We start from the raw sequence: 25,750 nt of genomic DNA on the forward strand, positions 1-25,750 counted from the left end.
GGCGTCAGGTGGTGGCATGGTGGAGCTCAGGGCCTCAAATAGTGGTCAGGTGGAATTTCGGGCTTTAGGTGATGGCCTGGTGGAGCACAGGGCCCCAAGCAGTGGTCCGGCGGAAGTTCGTGCCTCATGTGGTGGTCCGACAGAAGTTCGGGCCACAGGTGGTGGTCCGACGATCAACGGTGTCAGGCGGTGATCCGGCGAAGGTGAGGGCCTCAAGTGGTGGTCCGACGGAGCAACAAAGACAGGCGGTGGTCCGGAGAAGGTGAGGGCCTCAAGTGGTGGTTTGGCGGAGCAATGCCGTCAGGATGTAGTCCGGCGGAGGTGAGGGTCTGTAGTGGTGGTCCGACGGAGCAATGGCGTCAAGTGGTGGTCCGGTGGAGGTGAGGGCCTCAAGTGGTGGTCCGGCGAAGGCTAGGGCCGCAAGTGGTGGTCCGGCGGTGGTCGAGGAGGACCTTTTTCCTTCTCTTCTTGCTTAAATCCCTCCCCTTCAAGAGAAATGAGGGGTATATTTATAGATTTTCTGGAGTGACATGACCCATAAATTGGTGAGAGATCAAGGGTAAATGGGGAGTGGTTGGATGGACGGCCGATGTTGAATCCCTTGATTGTGCACCGTTCGTCAGATAATTGAAGGTCTTAATGATGTTGGAATTTGGCGATCTTGGGCTCGTTGGATTTGTCTCGTCGAGCCACTCGATTCGACTATAAGCACGTTATGTTTCAAAACCGTTTGTAACCCAAATTGTGGTTCAAAGTTCAAACTCTCCAACAGCACTTCGGACCCTTGATTTGGATCCATTTGGGCTCGGATTGAGTCGAATTTGGTGTCATTGGGTTCGTAATTCCGAGAAGTTCAATTCGACTGTAAGTTTGCTGAAATCGGAGTTCAATAGAATTGTTTTTCGGTTATGCATTTGCGTTATTCCTTCTGCAAATCTACTGCAAGAGTTGAGTACAATCATAAGGAACCAGAAACACTAATTGAAGGTTTTATAACTGCAGCAAATTGTAGAGACGTTATCCTTAATCCGAAATGAGGATGCATGGCAGCCATTTGTGATTAATCTAAGACTAGGATTAACTGTATACCATTCCTTTTACTCTTTTGTGAATTATTTTGTTGTTATATCTTTCATTCCAATCTGATAGATGCTTAATGATATATTATATCTAGGTCGTCTTACTGCTAAGGTTTGTAAGGCATTATCCTGTCATTCTCATATTAATTTTCTTTGTTTTCCTACTATTAAACTGCTTGTTGCTTGCCAAATAAGCAGCGATAGCGTTGCTGATTCCGATCACTTCTCAAAACCAGGAAAGATTGATCAAAGCAAGTCCGCCGCAGAAGAAAGTCCGTTCAGTTGTAAGCGAAGCTTCATTAATGATGATGACAATGGGATCAAGCACCTGTTGGAGCAGCCAAACTCAGAACCGTTTCAGTCTAATTAACTCGGAGCAATAGCATATCAACAAGACTAGGAGACAAACTTTCTGTTATAACTGCCACTGATTGATTCTTTTGAAGTCTCTGGTGCTTCTTGATTAGTTTGGTTTGGAGTTAGCATCAGAGCAGCACCATAGGAGATGAGCAACCAGAGCACAAGTGTAAGAATCCCGTAACCTGAGTGAGGGTGTCAATGCATCTTTTTGCTTTCTTCTCTTTTTTTTCTAATCATAATGAAAGGATTGTTATTCGGTTTTTGCTCGGTATTTTGTTGGTATTGCTAGGTATTGTTTGATAATAACGAGGTATATCGTTATGTGAAGATCAATACCGAGTAATACCGAAATACCGAGTTTTTCTAGAAAAAACTCGGTATTTTTTGGATTATCGGTATTGCTCGGTATTTTGTCTTCACATAATGGTATTTCTCGTTATTGTTGGTATTGCTCGGTATTTCTCGTTTTGTTCCTGCGATCTTAGTGCCGGCCGAACGTAGCTCTAGCTCTACGTACATTAACCAGACCAAATAAAAGTTCTAGAAGTTGAGCCGCTGAGGTTCGTCATCTTTCAGAACGGGTAGAAACTATGAAGTCCATTTTTATCTGTAATTCAAAGAGGAGCAGTATTGATAAGTGGCTACCTTCGCATTTGTATGGAATGAAGTTTAAAAAAATTATATGATTTTAAAAAAAATTTAGCTATTTTATAAACATTTTTTATTACTTTTGAAGTTTAAAAGAATTATATGATTTTTTTAAAAATTGAATTAACTATATAATTATATTATTTTATTTCAAAATATGTGAATTCATTAAATATTTACATTCCTTTTACCTCTTCCACCCTCCGTCTACCAAACTTTTATTACGTTCGGTGCAAGGACGTAGAAGAACGTCCGGTCGGAGGCAATTTTTCATCCAAAAATTAGGTATTTGCTTGGTACAACTATGTATTATTTGATAATAATGAAGAATACCGTTCTCTGAAGACCAATACCGAGTTATATCGGGCTTTACCGAGCAAATACCGAGTTATACAAAAGTTGTACCGAGTTTTTTTCTCCAGATTCAGGTAGTCAATCGTCCTTTATGTAATCAGTAAATTTTGCATTCAACTGATAACAGTAAGATGACCTTTTGAATGTATACGTGATTTGCAACTGACGCAGTCTATCAACCAAAGGATCTCCAAACCTTTTAACAAGCACATTACAAACTTCTCTAAAACTCGAAGTCCTGCATCGGAAATGAATCTTTGGAGTATATCCCTGCTTAAAATCAATCGTTAGTACTGCTATTAACTAATACCGAGCAATACTGACTCCTAGTATTGCTCGGTATTGTTCGGTATCAATCAATACCGATCAGTACAAAGCATTTAGATTAGCCTATAAGTACTATTAAGGAAGAATACCGAGCAGTACCGAGTATTATTAATGCTCGGTAAAGCTCGGCATCGAGTTGCACCGGCCTGTTACGTGCCAATAGTGGACTCATACAAGCAATTATAAGCAAATACCGAGCAGTACCGACTATTAGTGCTGCTCGGTGCAGCTCGGTACAGCTCGGTACCGAGCAATACCGTTTAATTTTTATGCTCGTTGCGCATCGGTACCGAGCAGTACCGATCAATGCTAAACTCATTTTGTTCTTTCATGGCAGTACCGCTAGGTAAACCCTAACCCTAAATACCACATAAGAAGAATAGTGCTACCAATGCTAGGTATTTTGCCGACCATTGCTTGCAAATACCTAGCAATACCGACTTTAAGAATGCTCGGTAGAGCTCGGTAGCAAGCTCTACCGATAACTTAACCAATCTTTAACTACCATAATACCGAAGCAGTATTGCTCGGTAACTTGCAAGTTTATTCGTGTTTACAGAAGAAGAAACTAACCTGAGGCATCGTAAATGCGGAGCTAGAAACTTCACTGAAATGGAAGAAGAAGCGCCGGTTGGAGAAGATGAAGGCACGGTAAAGTTTGTCTCGGCAGTTTTTCTCGACTCCGCGGTATAATATTCGGGTCCGTTGTTCGGGCCGTCATTTTTAAATTTCGCACGTGCCATTGTCCCACTCTTCGCCGGGTCGGGTATTGGGTATTGTTGTTGCCAGGTGTCGCGTTATCACGGCTTACCGAAGGTAAAGATGCGTCAGGTGGGAGGACGCAATAAAAATTCGTTGGCTACAGAGAGAGTGGTTATTTCTCCTTCCTCCTGGATCTAATGTTTCCTTAGTTGGTCTTGCCCTGGCCTGACGACTGGTTTCCGCTCTCGGATGATCCGAAACTTGTGGCTTTTCAGATAGGAGAGTCTTGGGTCTTTTCTCCTTATTGGATTCATTTGAAATTTGTGGTATGTATGTAAATCCCCTTATTTTATTTCATTTGTGCCCTAGGCTGACTTCTGGCTTCAACTCCAATGATACGAAGGTGGTAGCTTTCTTTGCTGAAATTGGTGGCTATGTTGGGCTTGGATAGCCAGGGAGGGAGAGAGAATAGTCAGCTCTCCATCATCTCCTTGGATCTAACGGTTCTTTAGTTGGTGTTGCCGTAGCCTGATGACTGGCTTCTTCTCTCGAATGATCTGAAATATATATGAGAGAGAGACGTGTTATGTATGTAAAGACCCCTTATTTCATTTTTTTCCCTAGCCTGACTACAAGCTTGTTCAGTGTGCAGTGTGTAATTTAGGTGTCACGGTTTAGGGTTTAGGGTTTATGTTGGCGTCGATCTTTGGACGGTAAATTTCGTTCGGCCTCCACACAGAATAATTTCTCCAAAATTTCATTGTAGTCTGAACTTAAAGTTACTCCGGACATAATACTTTCTCCACAAACACATTTCTCCTTCATGGATCCAACATTTCCTTGGTTTTTCCCTAGTCTAAAAGCTGGCCTAGTGGCCTCCACTGCTGAATGATCTGAAATATGTGGCTTTTTTGGACTTGGCTAGCCACAGAGAGGTGACTGCTACATGGATGGCCAGGGGCTCCTCTCCTCATGCAACCGATGCAGTGCCACTCCTCAGTTGTTTATGTCATCATTCTAGATGTGACATTTTTATTGAATTTGCTTGCTTTGATTGGGCTTTTCAGTTTGCAAACAGTAAATATTTTATTATCATTCACAACATTTCCAAAAAAAATGTCTTTCTATTTTGTAGAGATCGAGGTGCCCTTTCTTATTCCTCTTGGATCAAAATATTGTTTGTTGGGCTTGCTCTACTCTCCGGCTTAAACTCAGGAATGATATGAAATTGGGCTTGTTTAGTCACAGAGGGGTAACTGCCGCATGGATGGCCTCGGGAATCTCTCCCGAGGCAACCGATGCAGTGCCACCCATCCATTGTTTATGACTGATATATCATCAAAAAATTATCTTGATTGGGCACAAATCTCAAGGCAAAATCAGATTGGATACTTCAAAAATTAAATCAATGACCATTTGAACTCCAATTTCAGCAAACTTACAGTCGAACTGAACGTTTCGAAAATACGAACCCGATGACACCAAATTCGACTCAATCCGAGCGCAAATGAGTCCAAAACAATAACACAATTTCATTGTAGTTCGGACGAGGTAGAGCTATGTCCGGATTCCGCACGGTATAATTTCTCCACTCACACATTTCTCCGTCCAACATATCCTTGGTGTTGATAAATGCACTACATCCAGACTCACATACTTTATCGGGTGAGGTGGGGCATTATGATTCGCCATCAGACGTTCTGGTGTCCACACAGAATAATTTCTCCTTGGTGTTGCCCTAGTCTGACAGCTGGCCTCCACTGTTGAATGATTTTAAATATGTGGCTTTGTTGGGCTTGGCTAGCGATAGGGAGGTGACTGCTTCATGGATGGCCAGGGGATCCTCTCCTTAGGCAACCGATGCAGTGCCATGGTGCCACCCATTAGTTGTTTATGTCATCATTCTGGTTGCGACATTTTTATTGAATTTGATTGTTGTGATTGGGCTTTTCAGTTTGCAAACAGGAAATATTTTTAAGTGGAGAATGAGTGCGGCGTTACTTTATATTTTTAAGAATAAAGCTGATGCACAAGATTGTGCGAATTATCGAGGAATTAAGTTAATGTGTCATACTTTAAAACTATGGGTGCGAGTTATGAGAGCGTAGGTTGTGGCGTGATACTAATGTTTCTCAAAATCAATTTGGATTCATGCCGGGAAGGTCTACTCTGGAATCCATACATTTATTGTGAGGTTTGATGGAGAAATATAGAGAGAATAAGGGGATCTATATATGATATTTATTGATTTAGAGAAAGCATATGATAAAGTTTCAAAAGAAGTGCTATGGAGAATTCTTGAAAAGAAAGATGTTAATAATGCTTATATTCAAGTCATTAAAGATATGCATGCAGGAGGAGGTAGAGCGACGTCCGGAGTCTGCACGGAATAATTTATCCAATCACACATTTCTCCATCCCATCTTTAAATGTTCGGTGTCCGCACAAAATAATTTATCTTTGGTGTTCCCCTAATCTAACAAGTGCCCTCCACTGTTGAATGATCTGAAATATGTGGCTTTGTTGGACTTGGTTAGCCACAGAGAGGTGACTGCTTCATGGATGGCTAGGGGATCCTCTCCTCATGCAACTGATGCAGTGCCTTCTCTCAGTTGTTTATATCATCATTCTAGATGCGACATTTTTATTGAATTTGATTGTTGTGATTGGGCTTTTCAGTTTGCAAACAACAAATATTTTATTATCATTCACGGCATTTCCAAAAAAGTTGTCTTTCTATTTTGTAGAGATCCAGGAGTCCTTTCCTATTCCTCTTGGATCCAAAATATCGATAGTTGGATAAGATCTTTGTGTCGCCCATGGCTTATTGTCTTTTGTTGTTGAGTGCCATGTTATGTCTTCTGATCATGGAGATGCGGCCATTGTGACGATTAGATAGATTTTGTGGATTGTAAATCCTGTTGCTATCAAGCGATCATACTGAATTTTGGGCTTGCACTTGAAAATGCACAATTGATTTCCAATTGGTTGCTCCTGTGGTTGTCGATATTGTTTGATGTTTGCAAATATTTTATGTTCCTCTGCTTTCCTGCTCAAGTTTTATAGGGAATGAACTTACCTAAACATAAATTCAAATTGCTCAAGCTTAAGCTCATTTACACCTAGTTGCTCAGTTGTATTATTTATTAGTTATCTTTGTCCCTGTTATTTTGGGTTGTCAGCGAACCATATCATTATTCCAAGTGAACAATGTCACACAATATTTTTCTACATCGCTTGTGGTGGAAGCTCTATTGAAGCTACTGCTATAAAAATGCACTAGCTGTTTCTTACAACAGTAAATTATGATTAATTAGCCGATTTGCTTGATTTTTCTCTATGTTGTATTAAAGGATTAACTAAGCCTCTTGTAATGCAAGCAAATTGCATTTTCCAGTTGCCTAAAGAATTATACTACCAAATATGTATTATTAATGTTATTATTAATATTTTTAATTTAATTTAGTGTTGTTTTTATTTTTTGTCTTGGTGAAGTGCAAGATTGTGTGAATTATAGAGGAATTAAGTTAATGTTTCATACTTTAAAACTATGGGAGAGAGTTATGGAGCATAGGTTGTGGTGTGATACTAATGTTTCTCAAAATCAATTTGGATTCATGTTGGGTAGGTCTACTATGGATGCTATACATTTATTAAGAGGTTTGATGAAGAAGTATAGAGGAATAAGGAGGATCTACATACATATGATATTTATTGATTTGGAGATAGCACAAGAAATTTTTTATGGAGAGTTCTAGAAATAAAAGGGGTTTGTAATGCTTATATTCAAGTCATTAAGAATATGCATGCAGGTTCTGTTACTTGTGTTCCGACACAAGGTGTTTTGACCAAGTATTTTCTTATTTCAGTTGGATTACATGAAGGATCAGTCTTAAGCCCATATCGTTTTGCTTTAGTTATGGATGTTCTCACTTGACATTTACAAGAGGTTGTACCTAGATGTATGCTTTTTGTTGATGATATTATTCTTGTTGATAAGACTAGAGAAGTAGTTGAAGGTAAACTTGAATTATGAAGGTCAACCTTAAAGTCAAAGGCTTTCATTTGAGTAGATCTAAAATTGAATATATGGAGTGTAATTTTGGTAATAATAGTTTTGTGGGGGATTGTGACTTTGGGTGATCAAGTCGTTAATAAGAGTACGCATTTTAGATATATTGGGTCTATTGTTCAGAGTGATGGTGAAATAGATGGGGATATTATTTGTAGAATTCAAGTTGGATGGTTGAAGTGGAGGAATGCATCGGGCCTATTGTGTGATAGAAAAGTTCCCCTCAAACTTGAGGGAAAGTTCTATAAGATAGTGTTGATATCTGCAATGCTTTATAGTGCAGAATGTTGATCTTTAAAAGAGAAGCATAAAATTAAGTTAAGTGATGCAGAGATAATGATCAAAATTAAGTTAAGTGTTGCAGAGATAATGATCCTCGGGTGGATGAGTGCCTTTAGTATTTTTATCCTCGGTGGATGTGTGCCTTTACTCTTTTTAATGGAATGTGAAATGTGCATATACTAGAAAAGGTTGGAGAAGCTCCAGTAGACAAGAGAGAATTGCCTTAGATGGTTTGGTCACATAAGACTTTAGTTAATGTTATTTACATATCTAACTTCTAAAACTTTAATATTATATGCCTACCACCCATAGAACAAATATGGGTGCATGGAATGAAATATTAAAGTTTATAGGATAGTAAGAATGAAATATAGGAGTGATATATTTGATATTAAAATTTTATATGTATGTTAGGAATGTAATATTAAAATTGTAGGTATTAGATATGTATAGCATGAAATAAAGTGGTATGTATGTAAACCCCCCATCATTCTTTATTTTTACCCTAGCCTGACAAGTGGCTTCCTCTCCAATGATTCGAAATTGTGTCTTTGTTGGGTAGAGAGAGGGAGAATGGTAATTTCTCCTTCCTATTGGATCTAATGTTTCCTTAGTTGCTACTGCCCTGTCCTGATGGCTGGTTTCCGCCCTTGTATGATCCCAAACTTGTGGCTTTTCAGATAGGCGAGTCTTGGGTCTTTTCTCCTTATTGAATTCATTATAATTTTGTGATATGTATGTAAATCCCCTTCTTTCATTTGTGCCCTGGCCTGACTTCTGGCTTCAATTCCAATGATCCGAAGGTGGTAGCTTTCTTTGCTGAAATTGGTGGTTTTGTTGGGCTTGGATTGCCAGGGAGGGAGAGAATAGTCGGTTATCCATTCTCTCTTTGGATCTAACATTTCTTTAGTTGGTGTTGCCTTAGCCTGATGACTGGCTTCCACTCTCGAATGATCTGAAATGTATGACTGTATGAGAGAGAGAGAGAGAGGAAGCTACGTCCGGACACCGCACAATAATTTATCCCTCATCATGGATCCAACATATCCTTGGTGTTCCCCTAGTCTGACAGCTGCCCTCCACAGTTGAATGATCTGAAATATGTGGCTTTGTTGGGCTTGGCTAGCCACAGAGAGGTAACTGCTTCATGGACGGCCAGGGGATCCCCTTTCCTCAGGAAACCGATGCAGTTCCACCACATTCCGAACTCCGCACACAATAATTTCTCCAAACACACACGTCTCCCTCATCATGGATCCAACATTTCCTTAGTGTTGCTCTAGTTTGACAGCTGGCCTCCACTGTTGAATGGTCTGAAATATGTGAATTTGTTGGGCTTTGCTAGCCACTGAGAGGTGACTTCTTCACTGATGGCCAGGGGATCCTGTCCTCAGGCAACCGATGCAGTGCCACCTCTCAGTTGTTTATGTCATCATTCTAGATGCGCCATTTTTATTGAATTTGATTGTTGTGAATGGGCTTTTCATTTTGCAAACAACAAATATTTTATTATCATTCACACTATCTCCAAAAAAATTTCTTTCTATTTTGTAGAGATCCGGGGCCCTTTCTTATTTCTGTTGGATCCAAAATATCGTTTATTGACTTTCTAAACTTTTTAATACTGTTTTGAAAAGTAAAAAGATGTCAGTTGAGTGAAGAATGAGTTTGTTAATTCCTTTTTTTAAGAATAAAGGTGATGCTCATGATTGTGTGAATTATTGAGGAATTAAGTTAATGTGTCATATTTTAAAACTATGGGATCGAGTTATGGAGCATAGGTTGCGGCGTGATACTAATGTTTCTCAAAATCAATTTGGATTCATGTCGGGTAGGTCTATTATGGAAACCATACATATATTGAGAGGTTTGATGGAGAAATATCGAGAGAATAAGGGGGATTTACATATGATATTTATTGATTTAGAGAAAACATATGATAAATTTTCAAGAAAAGTGCTATGGAGAATTCTTGAAAGAAATGAGTTAATAACGGTTATATTTTTAAATTATTAAAGATATGTATGCTGGAGGAGGTAGAGCTACGTCCTGACTCCACACTGAATAATTTTTCCACTCACACATTTCTCCATCCCATCTTTTTGGACGTATATATTGTGTCCCCACAAAATAATTTCTCCTTGTTGTTGGCTTAGTCTAACAGCTTCCCTCTACTGTTGAATGATCTGAAATATGTGGCTTTGTTGGGCTTGGTTAGCCACAGAGAGGTGACTGCTTCATGGATGGCCAGGGGATCCTCTCCTCAGGGAACCGAAGCAGTGCCACCCCTCAATTGTTTTTGTCATCATTCTAGATGCGGCATTTTTATTGAATTTGATTGTTGTGATTGGGCTTTTCAGTTGTCAAACAGCAAATATTTTATTATGATTCACACCATTTTCAAAAAACATTATCTTTCTATTTTGTAGAGTTACAGGGGCCCTTTCTTATTCCTCTTGGATCAAAAATATCATTTTTTGGGCTTGCTCTACTCTCACGGCATGAAACTTGCTCTACTCTCACGGCATGCTTAAACTCTGGAATGATATGAAATTTGTGGCTTTGTTGGGCTTTTCTAGTAACAGATGGGTAACTTCCGCATGGATGGCAAGGGGAACCCCTCTCCTCAGGCAACCGAAGCAGTGTGCCATACATCCATTGTTTATGCCTGATATATCGTCAAAAAATTATCTTGGTCGGGCACGAATATCAAGGCCAAATCAAGTTGGAAACTTCAAAAGTTAAATCAGAGACTATTTGAACTCCAATTACAACAAAGTTACAGTCGAACCGAACATCTCGGAAATACGAACCCAATGACACCAAACTCTACTCAATTCGAGATCCAAATAAAAGACTCGAAGCACATTTGAAATGTTAAAACCATAATTTGGATTACCAAACGGTTTAGAAACATGACATGCTTATATTTGAATCGAGCGGCTCAAAGAGATGAATCCAACGATCTCAATATTGCTAAATTCTGATATCATTAAGACATTCAAATGTCTAGTAAACGGTCCACGATCAAGGGAATCAACATCGATCGTCTTTTAAAACCACTCCCAATTTATCCTTGATATCCCTCATATTTACAGGCCTCATTTGTAATCAACTGCAAATACTAGTGAATTCATTCAAATTGGGATAAATCCTATGGTTTTTCACTTTTTTGGGTTTTACACATTAAAATCCTGTTGTCTCTTATAAATACTGCACAATATCTTTTTATTTGATTGTGTGTTGGATTTTCGTAAAAAGCTAAGACGTTAAACTTTATATTTCTCTACCACCACGAATATTCCAGGATGCTACAATGCCATTATTCTGGATAAGACATGTTAATTGAATTTGATAGTTGTAATTGGACTTCTCAGTTTGCAAACAACAAATGTTTTGTTCTCATTCACACCATTTCAAAGGGTTGTCTATCGTGTAGTTGCATGCATAGTCTCTCGTTGGTGCTTCATTGGTGAATTCATACTTGGATGCGGCCCTTGTGAGGATTAGATATATTTTGTCGATTGTAAATCCTGTTGCTGTCAAGCGATCATACTGAATTTTGGGCTTGCACAATTGAATTCCAATTGGTTGCTGCTGTGGTTGTCGATATAGATTGATGTTTGCAAAGAGTTTATGTTCCTCTACTTTCCTGCTCAAGTTTGATAGGGAATGAAATTACCTAAATACGGCTACAACTTGGTCAAGCTTTAGCTTATTTACACCTAGTTGCTTAGTTGTATTCTTTATTAGTTATCCTTATCCCAGTTTTTTTGGGTTGCCAGCGAATCATATCCTTATGTCACAGAATATTTTTCTACATCGCTTGTGGTGGAATCTCTATTGAAGCTACTGCTATAAAAATGCACTAGCTGTTTCTAACAACAATAAATTATGACTAATTAGCAGATTTGCGTGATTTTTCTCTATGTTGTATTAAAGGATTAACTGAGCCTCTTGTAATGGAAGCAAATTGCATTTTCTGGTTGCCTAAAGATTTACACTACCAAATATGTATTTTTTATGTTATTATTAATATTTTTAATTTTATTTAGTGTTGTTTTTTTTTTGTCTTGGTGAAGCACAAGATTATGCGAATTATAGATGAATTAAGTTAATGTTTCATACTTTAAAACTATGGGTGAGAGTTATGGAGCATAGGTTGTGGTGTGATACTAATGTTTCTCAAAATCAATTTGGATTCATGTCGGGTAGGTCTACTATGGATACTATACATTTATTAAAAGGTTTGATGGAGAAATATTGAGAGAATAAGGAGGACTACATATGATTTTTATTGATTTAGAGAAAGCACAAGAGAAGTTTTTTGGAGAGTTCTAGTAATGCTTATATTCAAGTCATTAATATGCATGCAGGTTCTGTTACTTGTGTTCAGACATACGGTGGTTTGACCAAGAATTTTTCTTTTTCAGTTGGATTACATGAAGGATCAGTCATAAGCCCATATCGTTTTGTTTAGTCATGGATGTTCTCACTAGACATTTGCAAGGGGTTGTACCCAGGTGTATGCTTTTTGCTGATGATATTCTTTTTTTTGATAAGACTAGAGAGGGAGTTGAAGGTAAACTTGAATTATGAAGGTCAACCTTTGAGTCAAAGGCTTTCATTTGAGTAGATCTAAAATTGGATATATGGAGTTCAATTTTAGTAATAATAGTTTTGTGGGGATTGTGACTTTGGGTGATTAAGCCGTTAATAAGAGTACACGTTTTAGATATCCTCGGTCTATTGTTCTAAGTGATGGTGAAATAGATGAGGATATTATTATTAGAATTCAAGATGGATGGTTGAAGTGGAGGAATGCATTGGGCCTATTGTTTGATAGAAAAGTATCCCTCAAACTTAAGGGAAAATTCTATAAGATGGTGTTGATACCTGCAATGTTTTATAGTGCAGAATGTTGATCCTTAAAAGAGAAGCTAAAATTAAGTTAAGTGTTGCAATGATAATGATCCTCGGGTGGATGAGTGCCTTTATTCTTACTAACGGAATGCGAAATGAGTATATGCTAGAAAAGGTTGGAGTAGCTCCAATGGCATATAAGACAAGAGAGAGTCGTCTTAGATGGTTTGGTCACATAAAACTTTTGTTAATGCTATTTACATATCTAACAGCTAAAACTTTAATATTACATGCCTACCACCCAAAGAACAAATATGGGTGCATGAAATGAAATATTAAAGTTTATAGGATGATAAGAATGAAATATATGAGTGATATATTTGATATTAAAATTTATATGTATGTTAGGAATGTAATATTAAAACTTGAGGTGTTCGATATGTATAGCATGAAATAAAATGTTATGTATGTAAATCTACCGTCATTCTTTATTTGTACCCTAGCTTGACAAGTGGCTTCCTCTCCAATGATCCGAAATTGTGGCTTTGTTGGGTAGAGAGAGAGAGAGAGAGAGAGAGAGAGAGAGAGAGAGAGAGAGAGAGAGAGAGAGAGAGTGAGTGGTTATTTCTCCTTCCTATTGGATCTAATGTTTCCTTAGTTGGTATTGCCCTAGCCTGATGGCTGGTTTCTGCCCACGGATGATCCCAAACTTGTGGCTTTTTAGATAGGAGTCTTGGGTCTTTTCTCCTTATTGGATTCATAATAATTATGTGATATGTATGTAAATCCCCTTATTTCATTTGTGCCCTAGCCTGACTTCTGGCTTCAACTCCAATGATCCGAAGGTGGTAGCTTTCTTTGCTGAAATTGGTGGTTTTGTTGGGCTTGGATAGCCAGGGAGGTAGAGATAATAGTCTGGTCTCCATTCTCTCTTTGGATCTAACGTTTCTTTAGTTGGTGTTGCCTTAGCCTGATGACTGGCTTCCACTCTCGAATGATCTGAAATGTATGAGAGAGAGAGAGAGAGAGAAGAGGAAGCTATGTCCGGACTCCGCACACAATAATTTCTCCCTCATCATGGATCCAACATATCCTTGGTGTTGCCCTAGTCTGACAGCTGCCCTCCACTGTTGAATGATCTGAAATATGTGGTTTTGTTTGGCTTGGCTAGCCACAGAGAGGTAACTGCTTCATGGACTGCCAGGGGACCCCCTCTCCTCAGGAAACCGATGCAGTTCCACCACATATTCTGGACTCTGCACATAATAATTTCTTCAGACATATTTCTCCCTAATCATGGATCCAACATTTCCTTGGTGTTGCGCCAGTCTGACAGCTGGCCTATACTGTTGAATGATCTGAAATATGTGGCTTTGTTGGGTTTGGTTAGCCACAGAGTGGTGCTGCATCATGGGCGGCAAGGGGATCCTCTCCTCAGGCAACCGATGCAGTGCCACCTTTCATTTGTTTATGTCATCATTCTACATGCGACATATTTATTGAATTTGATTGTTGTGATTGGGCTTTTCAATTTGCAAACAACAAATATTTTATTATCATTCACACCATTTTGAAAAAATTGTCTTTCTATTTTGTAGAGGTTCAGGGGCCCTTTCTTATTCCTCTTGGATCCAAAATATCGTTTGTTGGGCTTGCTCTGCTCCCACGGTTGGCTAGGGCTGCAAGCGAACCAAACGTTCGACAAGCTACTCGTTGTTCGGTTCGATTAAAGCTTGTTTGTGATCGTTTTATTAACTAAACAAACAAACTTGAATAATATTTTAAATACTCGATTCTTAAATAAACAAACTTGAACACTAATGCGTTCGGCTCATTTATGTTCGCGAACAACATCATTTGAAGTTCGTGAACAAGCTCGACATTAAGCTTGATTCGTGTTCGATTTTGAACTCGTGAATAAGCTTGATAAAATAATTAATATTTGACTATATAATTAATAAATATAAATAATCATTGTCTTTGTTATATAGACTATTGCTTTTATTATAAATGTTTTTGTTCATGGATATGTTCATGAACATGTTTGTTTGATAGTTAAAAAAAATTCGTTAAATATGTTCGCGAACAAGCTCGATAAGCACTAAACGAACGAACATGAACTGAACATGAACCGAACATGAACACTCATTAATTTAAATGAACCAAACATAAACACAAACAATAAAGCTTGAACAAACATGAACCAAGCTTGAACAAGCTGATATTAAATGAACATAAACAGGAACACTCACATACTCGGCTCGGCTCGGCTCGTTTCGTTTGCAGCCCTACGGTTGGCTTAAAGTCTGGAATGATATGAAATTTGTGGCTTTGTTGGGCTTGTCTAGTCACAGAGGGGTAACTGACGCATGGATGGCCAGTGGGCCCTCTCCTCAGGCAACCGATGCAGTGTGCCACCCATCTTTTGTTTATGCCATTATTCTAGATAAGACATTTTAATTGAATTTGATAGCTGTGATTGGGCTTCTCAGTTTGCAAACAACAAATGTTTTGTTCTCATTCACTCCATTTCAAAAGGTTGTCAATCGTATAGTTGCATGCATAATCTTTCGGCGGTGCTTCATTAGTGAATTTATGCTTTGATAAATAATTACAAGCAAATCTTTGAAAAAAAATCTTTCAATTTCTGATTTATGTCACTTGCACTGAAGTACTTGTTGATATAGTTGTATGTTGCCGATTAGGCAATGATGTTTATGTTGCTTGGTCCTTGGAAGTTATTTAATTTTTTTTATTTTTAAAAGGAAGAGGCAATGATGATCAGTTTCCTTTTTGTAAACCTAAAAAAGGTGCAAATGTGTAGGATGGGCCTAGCATTGAGCTTGACATGCAAGATTGGGGAAGTATTCTTGTTGATCTTCACTTGGAATAGGTTGCAACCTGTGATGTAGTGCACACTGTACGTGGGGGAATGTGGAATCGTTGGATTGGATAAGATCTTTGAGATGCCCATGGCTTATTGTCTTTTATTGTTGGGTGGCATGTTATGTGTCTTCTGATCTTGCAGATGCGGCCCATGTAACGATTAGTTATATTTTGTGTATTGTAAATCCTGTTGCTATCAAGTGATCATACTGAATTTTCGGCTTGCACTTGAAAATGCACAATTGACTTGAAAATGCACAATTGAATTCGAATTGGTTGCTGCTATGGTTATCTATATCGCTTGATGTTTGCAAACAGTTCATGTTCCTTTGCTTTACCTACTCTAGTTTCATGCACCCCTTCCCCATTTCTCTTCGGAGAGCGTTCCAGCTCTTTTATGCAATTTCATAACTCGTTTTTTTTCTTCCGTACGTATCAAAAGCAATAAATATTTTAGATCTGTGGCGGGTTTCTAAAATAGCATCAACCCTACGTTTAAAATGAAAAAAATTGTGGACAAGGTCGGGTCGTGTCGGGCTGATATAAATTAAATTAAAAGATTTATTGAAAAAATTCCACGTGTAATCATCCACATGTCAACTAGTTATTGGCATCCGAACGTAGAGCTATGTCCGGTCTCTTGACCTAATAATTTTCCCAGTCCCAGAGAGAGAGAGAGAGAGAGAGAGAGTCTTAGGATTTTTTCTCCTTCTGGGATACTTATGTTCCGGTGTCCACACAGAATAATTTTTCCTTATTTCATTTGTGCCCTAGCCTAACGAGTGGCTTCCTCTCCAATGATCCAAAATTGTGGCTTTGTTGGCTAGAGAGAGAGAGAGAGAGAGAGAGATAGAGAGATAGAGAGAGAGAGTGGTTATTTCTCCTTCCTCTTGGATCTAATGTTTCCTTAGTTGGTATTGCCTTGGCCTGACGGCTGTTTTCTGCTCTCGTCTTTTCAGATAGGAGAGTCTTGGGTTTTTTATCCTAATTGGATTCATTAGAATTTTGTGTGTGGTATGTATGTAAATCCCCTTTGCCTGACTTCTGGCTTCAACTCCATTGATTCGAAGGTGGTAACCTTCTTTGGTGAAATTGGTGGCTTTGTTGGGCTTGGATAGCCAGGGAGGGAGAGTAGTCAGTTCTCCATTCTCTCTTTGGATCTAACGTTTCTTTAGTTGGTGTTGCCGTTGCCTGAGGACTGGCTTCATCTCTAGAACGATCTGTAATATACGAGAGAGGTGGTATGTATGTAAAGGCCCCTTATTTAATTTTTTGCCCTAGGCTAACTACAAACTTGTACAAGGTGTAGGCACGATTTCATTGTAGTCCGGAGCTAGAACTACTTCTGGACTCCCCACGGAATAATTTCTCCACTCACATTTCTCCATCAAACATTTCCTTGGGTTGATAAATGGACTCTCTCTTTACCGGGTGAGGTGGCACGTTTTGATTATCCTCCGAGCAGTTTGGTGTCAGCACAGAATAATTTCTTATTGGTGCTGCCCTAGTCTAACAGCTGGCCTCCACTGTTGAATGATCTGAAATATGTGGCTTTATTGGGCTTGGTTAGACACAGAGAGGTGACTGCTTCATGGATGGCCAGGGGATCCTCTCCTCAGGCAACCGATGCAGTGCACCCATCAGTTGTTTATGTCATCATTCTGGATGCGAAATTTTTATTGAATTTGATTGTTGTGATTGGGCTTTCCAGCTTGCAAACAGGAAATATTTTATTATCATTCACACCATTTCCAAAAAAATTGTCTTTCTATTTTGTAGAGATCCAGGGGCCCTTTCTTATCCTCTTGGATCCAAAATATCGTTTGTTGGGCTTGCTCTACTCTCACGGCATGCTTAAACTCTGGAATGATATGAAATTTGTGGCTTTGTTGGGCTTGTCTAGTTACAGAGGGGTAACTGCTGCATGGATGGCCAGGGGATCCTCTCCTCAGGCAACCGATGCAGTGTGCCACCCATCCATTGTTTATGCCATTACTCTAGATATAAGACATTTTAATTGAATTTGATAGTTGTGATTGGGCTTCTCAGTTTGCAAACAGCAAATGTTTTGTTCTAATTCGCTGCCATTTTCCTCTTCTCAATTGATGGTTGCGCAACAAAGAAATTTCAGTTTTTGCTATCTGAGTTCAGGATGCTGCAAACTTCACAATCCCATCACTAGGTGGATGAGTGGCTTTGGATACGAAATAAGCATATACGTGAGAAGTTTGGAGTAGCTCAAGTGGAAGATAAAATTAGAGAGAGTCGCCTTAGATGGTTTGGTCACATTAAACGGAGGCCTTCCGATGACCCGGTTAGGAAAGTTGAGGTATTAGATTTGAATTATGTTAAAAAAAGCAGAGGTAGACCTAAAAAGATTTGGTTAGAAAATATTAGAAATGATCTTTCTTTATTAGATTTAAATGAGAATTTGACTTTTAACCGGACTCAATGGTGAAAAAGGATTCATGTAGCCGACCTCACGCAGTTTGAATGCTATGGTTATCATAGTTCCCCATTGTAAAATCTGGTTCTGTCGGGATAATAAAGAAAGAAGACTTATGCTATATTGTCAACATCAAAATTGTGCCTAGGCGCTGACTATTCATCCTAAAAAAAAAGAAAATCTACTGTCCATTACATAGGGGGGAGAGAGAGAGAGAGAGAGAGAGAGAGAGAGAGAGAGAGAGAGATGAATATGATGTTAGGCAACTGCATCTTGGCTAGGAATTGCCTAAAACCCTTGTAAGACTAAAAAATAGATGGAGGGGACAAATTACCTAAATAATCATATAATAAATTTTTTTTAGGGGCCCAATTGCCCCCAGGCTTAAGGCGGATCTGCCACTGGCAGGAAGTAGGTGATTATCGTTGTTCCCCATTGTAACAACCCTTATACTTCTGTAAAATAAAGAGAGAAGAGTAATACTATTATGCCTACATCAAATATGTTCTTTGATGCTCAGAATTCTCAAATAAATAAAAAGCTACACTGTCCAACTCACATGGGATATAGAGAGAGATGGATATGGTGTGTGGCACTGCATCATGGATGGCTGCACGATCCTCTCGTCTGGCAACCGTTGCAGTGTCACCCATTCAATACTTGTCATTATTCTTGATGAGACCTAAATAAATTTTTGTTGGTTTTAATTGGCCTACTCAGTTTGCAAACAACAAATATCTTTTTTTTACATTTACATCGAGTAGTTGCATGTTAAGTCTCTTCTGTTCTTGATTAGCAAATTCACGAGTGGTGCTCTCACTAAAAAATAAGACCAAAATCCTAGGAAAAAAAATAATTTCCTGGTTTTTCTTTGTTGCACAGAAATAAATATTTTTGATATGCTAGTATATCTCCTTGTGGGTATTGATGGCCTTGTTACACTGCCCTTAGAAGTTATTGGATTTAGTTTGTTTTATTTTGTTATGGAAGAGACATTGATGATCAGTCTTCCTTTTGCACTTCAAAAAGGTTTTTTAGAGATATAATGAGTAGAATGACCTTTTTCAGATGAACAAAACCATATAAATTGCTTACATTCTCTCATCTATGCAGCTAATTACTCAACCTCCTTTCCCAATTATGAATCTTGAAAGAAATTTGTACATATCTTTACTTCTTTGATTTCATTCTTTTGCTTCCTGCTTGAGAAAAAAAAAAGATGAAATAAATTAAAAAAGATGACTTACTATTTGTTACAATCTGTTTGCAATCATAACGAAGGATCCTGCAGTTCTCAGGGAAAAGTTGTAGATACTGTTTATTCAATCCTTTCTTATTGAACCTTGATGCAGCGAAGAAGCTGAACTTGATCAGCCTCTGGTGCTAATTTGGCAATCTGCATTTGCAAGTTTCTCAGAACTCTTTATTGGTAAGTCCATTATTTCCAGATAGAGTTTCTCGAAACTCTTTACCGGCTTCTGAATGAAATGTTTTAATCAAAGCCAATAGAATTGTTTTTCAGTTATGCATTCGCGTTATTCCTTCTGCAAATCTACTGCAAGACTATCTGTATTTGCAAGTTTCTCAGAACTCTTTAATGGTGAGTCCATTATTTCTAGATAGAGTTTCTCGGAACTCTTTAACGGGCTTCTGAATAAAATTTCTGAATTATTTTGTTGATAGATCTTTCATTTCAATCTGATAGATGCTTGTTGATATATTATATCTAGATCGTGTTACTGCTAAGTTTTGAAAGGCATTTTCCCGTCATTCTCCAATAACTTTGCTTTGTTTTCCTCTGTTGCTTCCCTTTTCTTTCAAACCTTTTCCTCTAAACGATAAGCAAGATGATAAATTGACTTATATTGAAGTACAATAAAAGTGCTTATTGCTTGCCAAATAAGCCATAACATTGTTGATTCACATCACTTCTCCACAGCCACTGCAGAAGAAAGTCCGTTTAGTGGTAGGCGAAGCTTCATTAATGACAGTAGGATCAAGCACCTGTTGGAGCAGCCAAGCTCAGAACCATTTCAGTCTAGTTAACTCGGAGCAATAGCATATCAACAAGAAGCTGCCTGGAGAAGGTTTGAAAAAGACTTGGAGCCAAACTTTTTGTAATAACTGCTGCTGATTGATTCTTTTGCAGTCACTGGTGCTTCTTCATTAGTTTGGTCTGGAGTTAGCATCAGAGCAGCACCATGGGAGATGAGCAACCAGAGCTATAAAAGAAAAGGAGTACAAGTGTAAGAATCCCATAACCTGAGTGAGGGTGTCATTTTATGGAGCTTTTATTACGTCCGGTGAACGTACGGAGAGCTACGTTCGGCCGGCACTAAGATCGCAGGCACAAAATGAGAAATACCGAGCAATACCAACAATAACGAGAAATATCATTATGTGAAGACAAAATACCGAGTAATACCGAGCAAAAACTGAGTAACAATCCTCTGACCGAACGTAGAGCTGCGGCCGGTCAGAGGATGTAATAAAAGTTCCATTTTATGGTGTGGTAGTTAGTGATGGTAGTGTTGCAGCGGCTGAAGGCCAATTGTACTAATAAGAATTTTATGGTGTATTTAATCTCATTCAAATCCTTCAATTATAACTAACATTAAAATTACATTAGAGGGGTCATTCCAATTTCTAAATATTTAAATTTTACTATGTTTTTTTTTTTTTTATTTTAAATAAAATATCTATATTTTCAAAACTTCAACATTTAAAATATATTACATTTCTTTTACCTCTACAACCCTCTCTACTACGAGTTTTTATTTGGTCCGGTGCAAGGACCTAGAGGAAGGTTCGGTTTTGCCTAAAAAAGTGCAAATACCGAGTTTTTTGAAAAAATACCGAGTTTTTCAAAAAACTCGGTATTTGCACTTTTTACCTATTTTTGGCTAAAACCGAACCTTCCTCTACATCCAGTGAAAGGACCTAATAATTGCTCCTCTACTACCCTCTGCTGGCCACCACCACAGCCTCTACTCGTCATTGATCGGCGTCTGCAGGTCGCCAATATTTTTAGACTTTAAGTTACATTTATTTTACTTCAAAAAAAAAAAATCTTAATTTATTTCACTCATACAAACAACTCCAAAATATCATTTTTATACTATTTTCCTTTTATATTACATTTCTTTTTCATTAATTTCCTTTTTTTATCCAAGTAAATTACAAAACAGCCCCAAAATCAAAAAGAAATATTTCAAATATAACGGTATTAGGTATTAATTGATATTAATTTTTAGTTTTAACATTTTTTATTTCTAATTTAATTAATGTAAATTAAATAAGCTAAAAGCAAAACAAAATTTCTAGAGGTTTAAACTACGCGATTTAATAATTCTAAATTTAATGATATTTTAGAATTAATTAATTTAATTATATATATAAATATAATATACACATACGATCAAAATTTATAGTGCATATTTTTATAATTTAAATAATCAAATATTTATTTGATTAAATTACTTCGAGAGTCGAGACTGATTAAAAATCGATAGGTGACTCCTCCAAAGTCCAAACCAAAAGGATTCTCGTCCATGGAGCTCGAGACTCGAGAGTGATAAGAGAGAGAGAGAGGAAGAGAGTGTGTGTCTTAGGGTTTTTTTTTTCTCTTTGTTGGATCCATTAGTGTTGTCTGCAGGTAAAGCCCCCTATTTCATTTGTGCCCTAGCCTGACGAGTGGCTTCCTCTCCTATGATCCGAAATTGTGGCATTGTTGGCTACCGAGAGAGAGAGAGAGAGTGATTATTTCTCTTTCCTCCTGGATCTAATGTTTGCTTAGTCGGTATTGCCCTGGCCTGACGGCTGGTTTCCGCTCTCGGATGATCCGAAACTTGTGGCTTTTCAGTTAGGAGAGTCTTGGGTCTTTTCTCCTTATTGGATTCATTTCAATTTTGTGGTATGTATGTAAATCCCCTTTTTTTTTATTTGCCCTTGCTTGACTTCTTCAACTCCAATGATCCGAAGGTGGTATCTTTCTTTGCTGAAATTGGTGGCTTTGTTAGGCTTGGATTGCCAGGGAGAGAGAGAGAATAGTCAGCTCTCCATTCTCTCTTTGGATCTAACGTTTCTTTAGTTGGTGTTGCCGTAGCCTGGTGACTTGCTTCATCTCTCGAATGGTCTGAAATATAAGAAAGAGAGAGAGAGAGAGAGAGAGAGAGAGAGAGAGAGAGAGAGAGAGAGAGAGAGGTGTTATTTATGTGAAGCCCCCTTATTTCATTTTTTGCCCTAGCCTGACTACAAGCTTGTATAGTGTGCAGTGTGTAATTTAGGTGTCACGGTTTAGGGTTTACGGTTTATGATTGGCGCATTTTTGGTAGGTCTTTGGACGGTAAATTTCGTTCGGCGTCCGCACAGAATAATTTCTCCACGATTTCTCCGCACGTAATAATTTCTCCACGATTTCTCCGCACGTAATAATTTCTCCACACACATATTTCTCCTTCATCATGAATCCAACATTTCCTTGGTGTTGCCCTGGTCTAACAGCTGGCCTCCACTGTTGAATGATCAGACATATGTGGCTTTGTTGGGCTTCGCTAGCCACAGAGAGGTGACTGCTTCATGGATGGCCAGGGGATCCTCTCCTCAGGCAACCGATGCAGTGCCACCCATCAGTTGTTTATGCCATCATTCTAGATGCGTCATTTTTATTGAATTTGATTGTTGTTATTGGGCTTTTCTATTTGCAAACAGGAAATATTTTATTATCATTCAGACCGTTTCCAAAATAATTGTCTTTCTATTTTCTAGAGATCCAGAGGTCATTTTTTTTTTCCTTTTGGATCCAAAATATAGTTTGTTGGGCTTGCCCTGCCCTGACGGTTTGCATACACTCTGGAATGATATGAAATTTATGGCTTTGCTGGGCTTGTCTAAAGGTTTTCGCTTGAATAGATCTAAAACAGAATATATGGAGTGTAATTTTAGTAGTAATAGACCTAGTGAGGAGATTGTGACTTTGGGCGATCAAGTCATTAATAAGAGTACATGTTTTAGATATATTGGCTCTATTGTTCAGAGTGATGGTGAAATAGATGGGGATATTATCAGCAGAATTCAAGTTGGATGGTTGAAGTGGAGAAATGCATCGGGCTTGTTATGTGATAGAAATGTATCCCTCAAACTTAAGGGAAAATTCTATAAGATGGTAGTGAGGCCTGCAATGCTTTATGGTGCCGAATGTTGGCCTTTAAAAGAGAAGCATAATACTAAGTTAAGTGTGGCAGAGATGAGGATGCTCAGGTGGATGAGTGGCTTTACCCTTGGAGACAGGATAGGAAATGAGCATATACGTGAAAAGGTTGGAGTAGCTCCAATAGAAGATAAGATTAGAGAAAGTCGCCTTAGATGGTTTGGTCATATAAAACGGCGTCCTTGCGATGACCCGGTTAGGAGAGTAGAGGTATTAGATTTGACTTTTGTTAAGAAAGGTAGGGGTAGACCTAAAAAGACTTGGTTATAAAATATTAGGAATGACCTTTCTTTATTAGATTTAAACGAGAATTTGACTTTTAATAGGACACAATGGAGAAAAAGGATTCATGTAGCCGACCCCACGTAGTGGGATAAAGGCTTGATGTTGTTGTTGTTGTTGTTGTTGTTGGGGCTTGTCTAGTCACAGAGGGGTAACTGCCGCATGGATGGCCAGGGTACCCTGTCCCATTATTCTAGATAAGACTTTTTAATTAAATTTGGTAGTTGTGATTGGGCTTCTTAGTTTGCAAACAGCAAATGTTTTGTTCTCATTCACACCATTTCCAAGGGACGTCTACGGTGTAGTTGTATGCGTAGTCTCTTGTTGGTGCTTCATTAGTGAATTCGTACTTGAATAAATAATTACGGGCAAATCTTTGAAAAAAAATCTTTCAATTCCTGATTTTTGTCACTTGCACTGAAAGCACTCGTTGATATAATAGTATATTACCGATTGAGCAATGATGCTTATGGTGCTTCATTAGTCCTTTATCCGCTGATTTTCAAGCCCTTTCTTATTCCACTTGGATCCAAAATATCGTTTGTTGGGCTTGCTCTACTCTCACGGCTGGCTTAAACTCTGGAATGATATGAAATTTGTGGCTTTGTTGGGCATGTTTAGTCACAGAGGGGTAACTGCAACATGGATGGCCAGGGGAACCTCTCCCGAGGCAACCGATGCAGTGTGCCACCCATCCGTTGTTTATGATTGATATATCATCAAAAACTTATCTTGATCGGGCACGAATCTCAAGGCAAAATCAGATTGGAAACTTCAAAAATTAAATTTGAGGCCGTCTGAACTCCAATTTCAACAAACTTGCAGTTGAATTAAATTTCTCGGAAATACGAACCCAAGGACATTAAATTCGACTCAATCCGAGTGCAAATGAGTCCAAATCAATAACACAATTTCATTGTAGTTCATCCATTGTTTATGCCATTATTCTAGATAAAACATTTTAATTGAATTTGATAGTTGTGATTGGGCTTGTCATTTGCTAAGAACACATGGTTTGTTCTCATTCACACCATTTCAAAAGGTTGTCTATAGTGTAGTTGCATGAATAGTCTCTCGTTGGTGCTTCGTTAGTGAATTCATATTTGGATAAATAATTACGGGCAAATCTTTGAAAAAAAAAATCTTTCAATTCCTGATTTTTGTCATTTGCACTGAAAGTACTTGTTGATATAGTTGTATGTTACCGATTGGGCAATGATGTTTATGTTGCTTGGTCCTTGGAATTTAATTGAATTTAATTTGTTTTATTTTTTAAAGGAGGAGACAATGATGATCAGTTTCCTTTTTGTAAACCTAAAAAAAGTGCAAATGTGTAGGATGGGCCAAGCATTGAGCATGACATGCAAGATTGGGGAAGTATTCTTGATTATCTTCACTTGGAATAGGTTGCAACTTGTGATGTAGTGCACACTGCACTTGGGGGGATTTGGGATCGTCGGAGTGGATAAGATCTTTGAGACACCTATGGCTTATTGTCTTTTGTTGTTGGGTGCCATGTTATGTGTCTTCTGATCATGCAGATGCGGCCATTGTGAGGATTATATATATTTTGTGGATTGTAGATCTTGTTTCTATCAAGCGATTGTACTGAATTTTGGGCTTGCACTTGAAAATGCACAATTTAATTCCAATTGGTTGCTCCTGTTCTTGGCAATATTGCTTGATGTTTGCAAAGAGTTTATGCTCCTCTATTTTCCTGCTCAAGTTTAATGGGGAATGAACTTACCTAAACATGGTTACAACTTGCTCAAGCTGAGCTCATTTACACCTAGTTGCTCAGTTGTATTATTTATTATTTATCTTTGTCCTAGTTATTTTGGGTTGTCAGTTTATCATATCATTATTTCAAGAGATAGTTCAAGTTAATTGTATTAAGGATGAAGATTAAAAAGTATTTTTCTTAGAAGATGATATCCAACAAAGGTGGATAAGGTATTTTGCTAAACTTTTCAATAAAGAATGTGAAAATACGGTTGACTTTAATGACCTTAGCACCCTAAACCCTAAATGAAAATAAAGATGTTTTTTTTATCGGCATATTAGTAAAATTGAAGTTAGAGAGGCTTTAAAGAAAATGAAGTATGAAAAAGTTGTTGTACCTGTTGATATTCCAATAGAGATATGGAAATGCTTAGGAGATGAAGGAATTTATTGGCTTACTAAATTTTTTATTATTGTTTTGAAGACTTAAAAGATGTCAAATGAGTGGTGAATGAGTG

The 25,750-nt window shown here is 38.1% G+C and overlaps 2 long non-coding RNA genes across 3 annotated transcripts; both read left to right on the top strand.

Annotated features, from left to right (window-relative positions):
* The first annotated feature begins 893 nt into the window (after window positions 1-893).
* Window positions 894-1,661, top strand: LOC110102703. Its single transcript, XR_003699978.1, has 2 exons — window positions 894-1,083; window positions 1,316-1,661. It is a non-coding gene; the product is annotated as an uncharacterized LOC110102703 (long non-coding RNA).
* Window positions 1,662-3,625: 1,964 nt separating this feature from the next.
* LOC110102700 lies at window positions 3,626-20,656 on the top strand. 2 transcript variants are annotated; one of them, XR_002303854.2, is made up of 5 exons: window positions 3,626-3,796; window positions 19,301-19,448; window positions 19,542-19,619; window positions 19,959-20,106; window positions 20,169-20,656. It is a non-coding gene; the product is annotated as an uncharacterized LOC110102700 (long non-coding RNA). The 2 variants fall into 2 exon arrangements; XR_002303855.2 differs by having other exon boundaries at window positions 19,372-19,448.
* The last annotated feature ends 5,094 nt before the right edge of the window (window positions 20,657-25,750 follow it).

The sequence above is a fragment of the Dendrobium catenatum genome, unplaced genomic scaffold (assembly GCF_001605985.2).
Source record: "Dendrobium catenatum unplaced genomic scaffold, ASM160598v2 fragScaff_scaffold_158, whole genome shotgun sequence".
NCBI classification, from domain to species: domain Eukaryota; kingdom Viridiplantae; phylum Streptophyta; class Magnoliopsida; order Asparagales; family Orchidaceae; genus Dendrobium; species Dendrobium catenatum.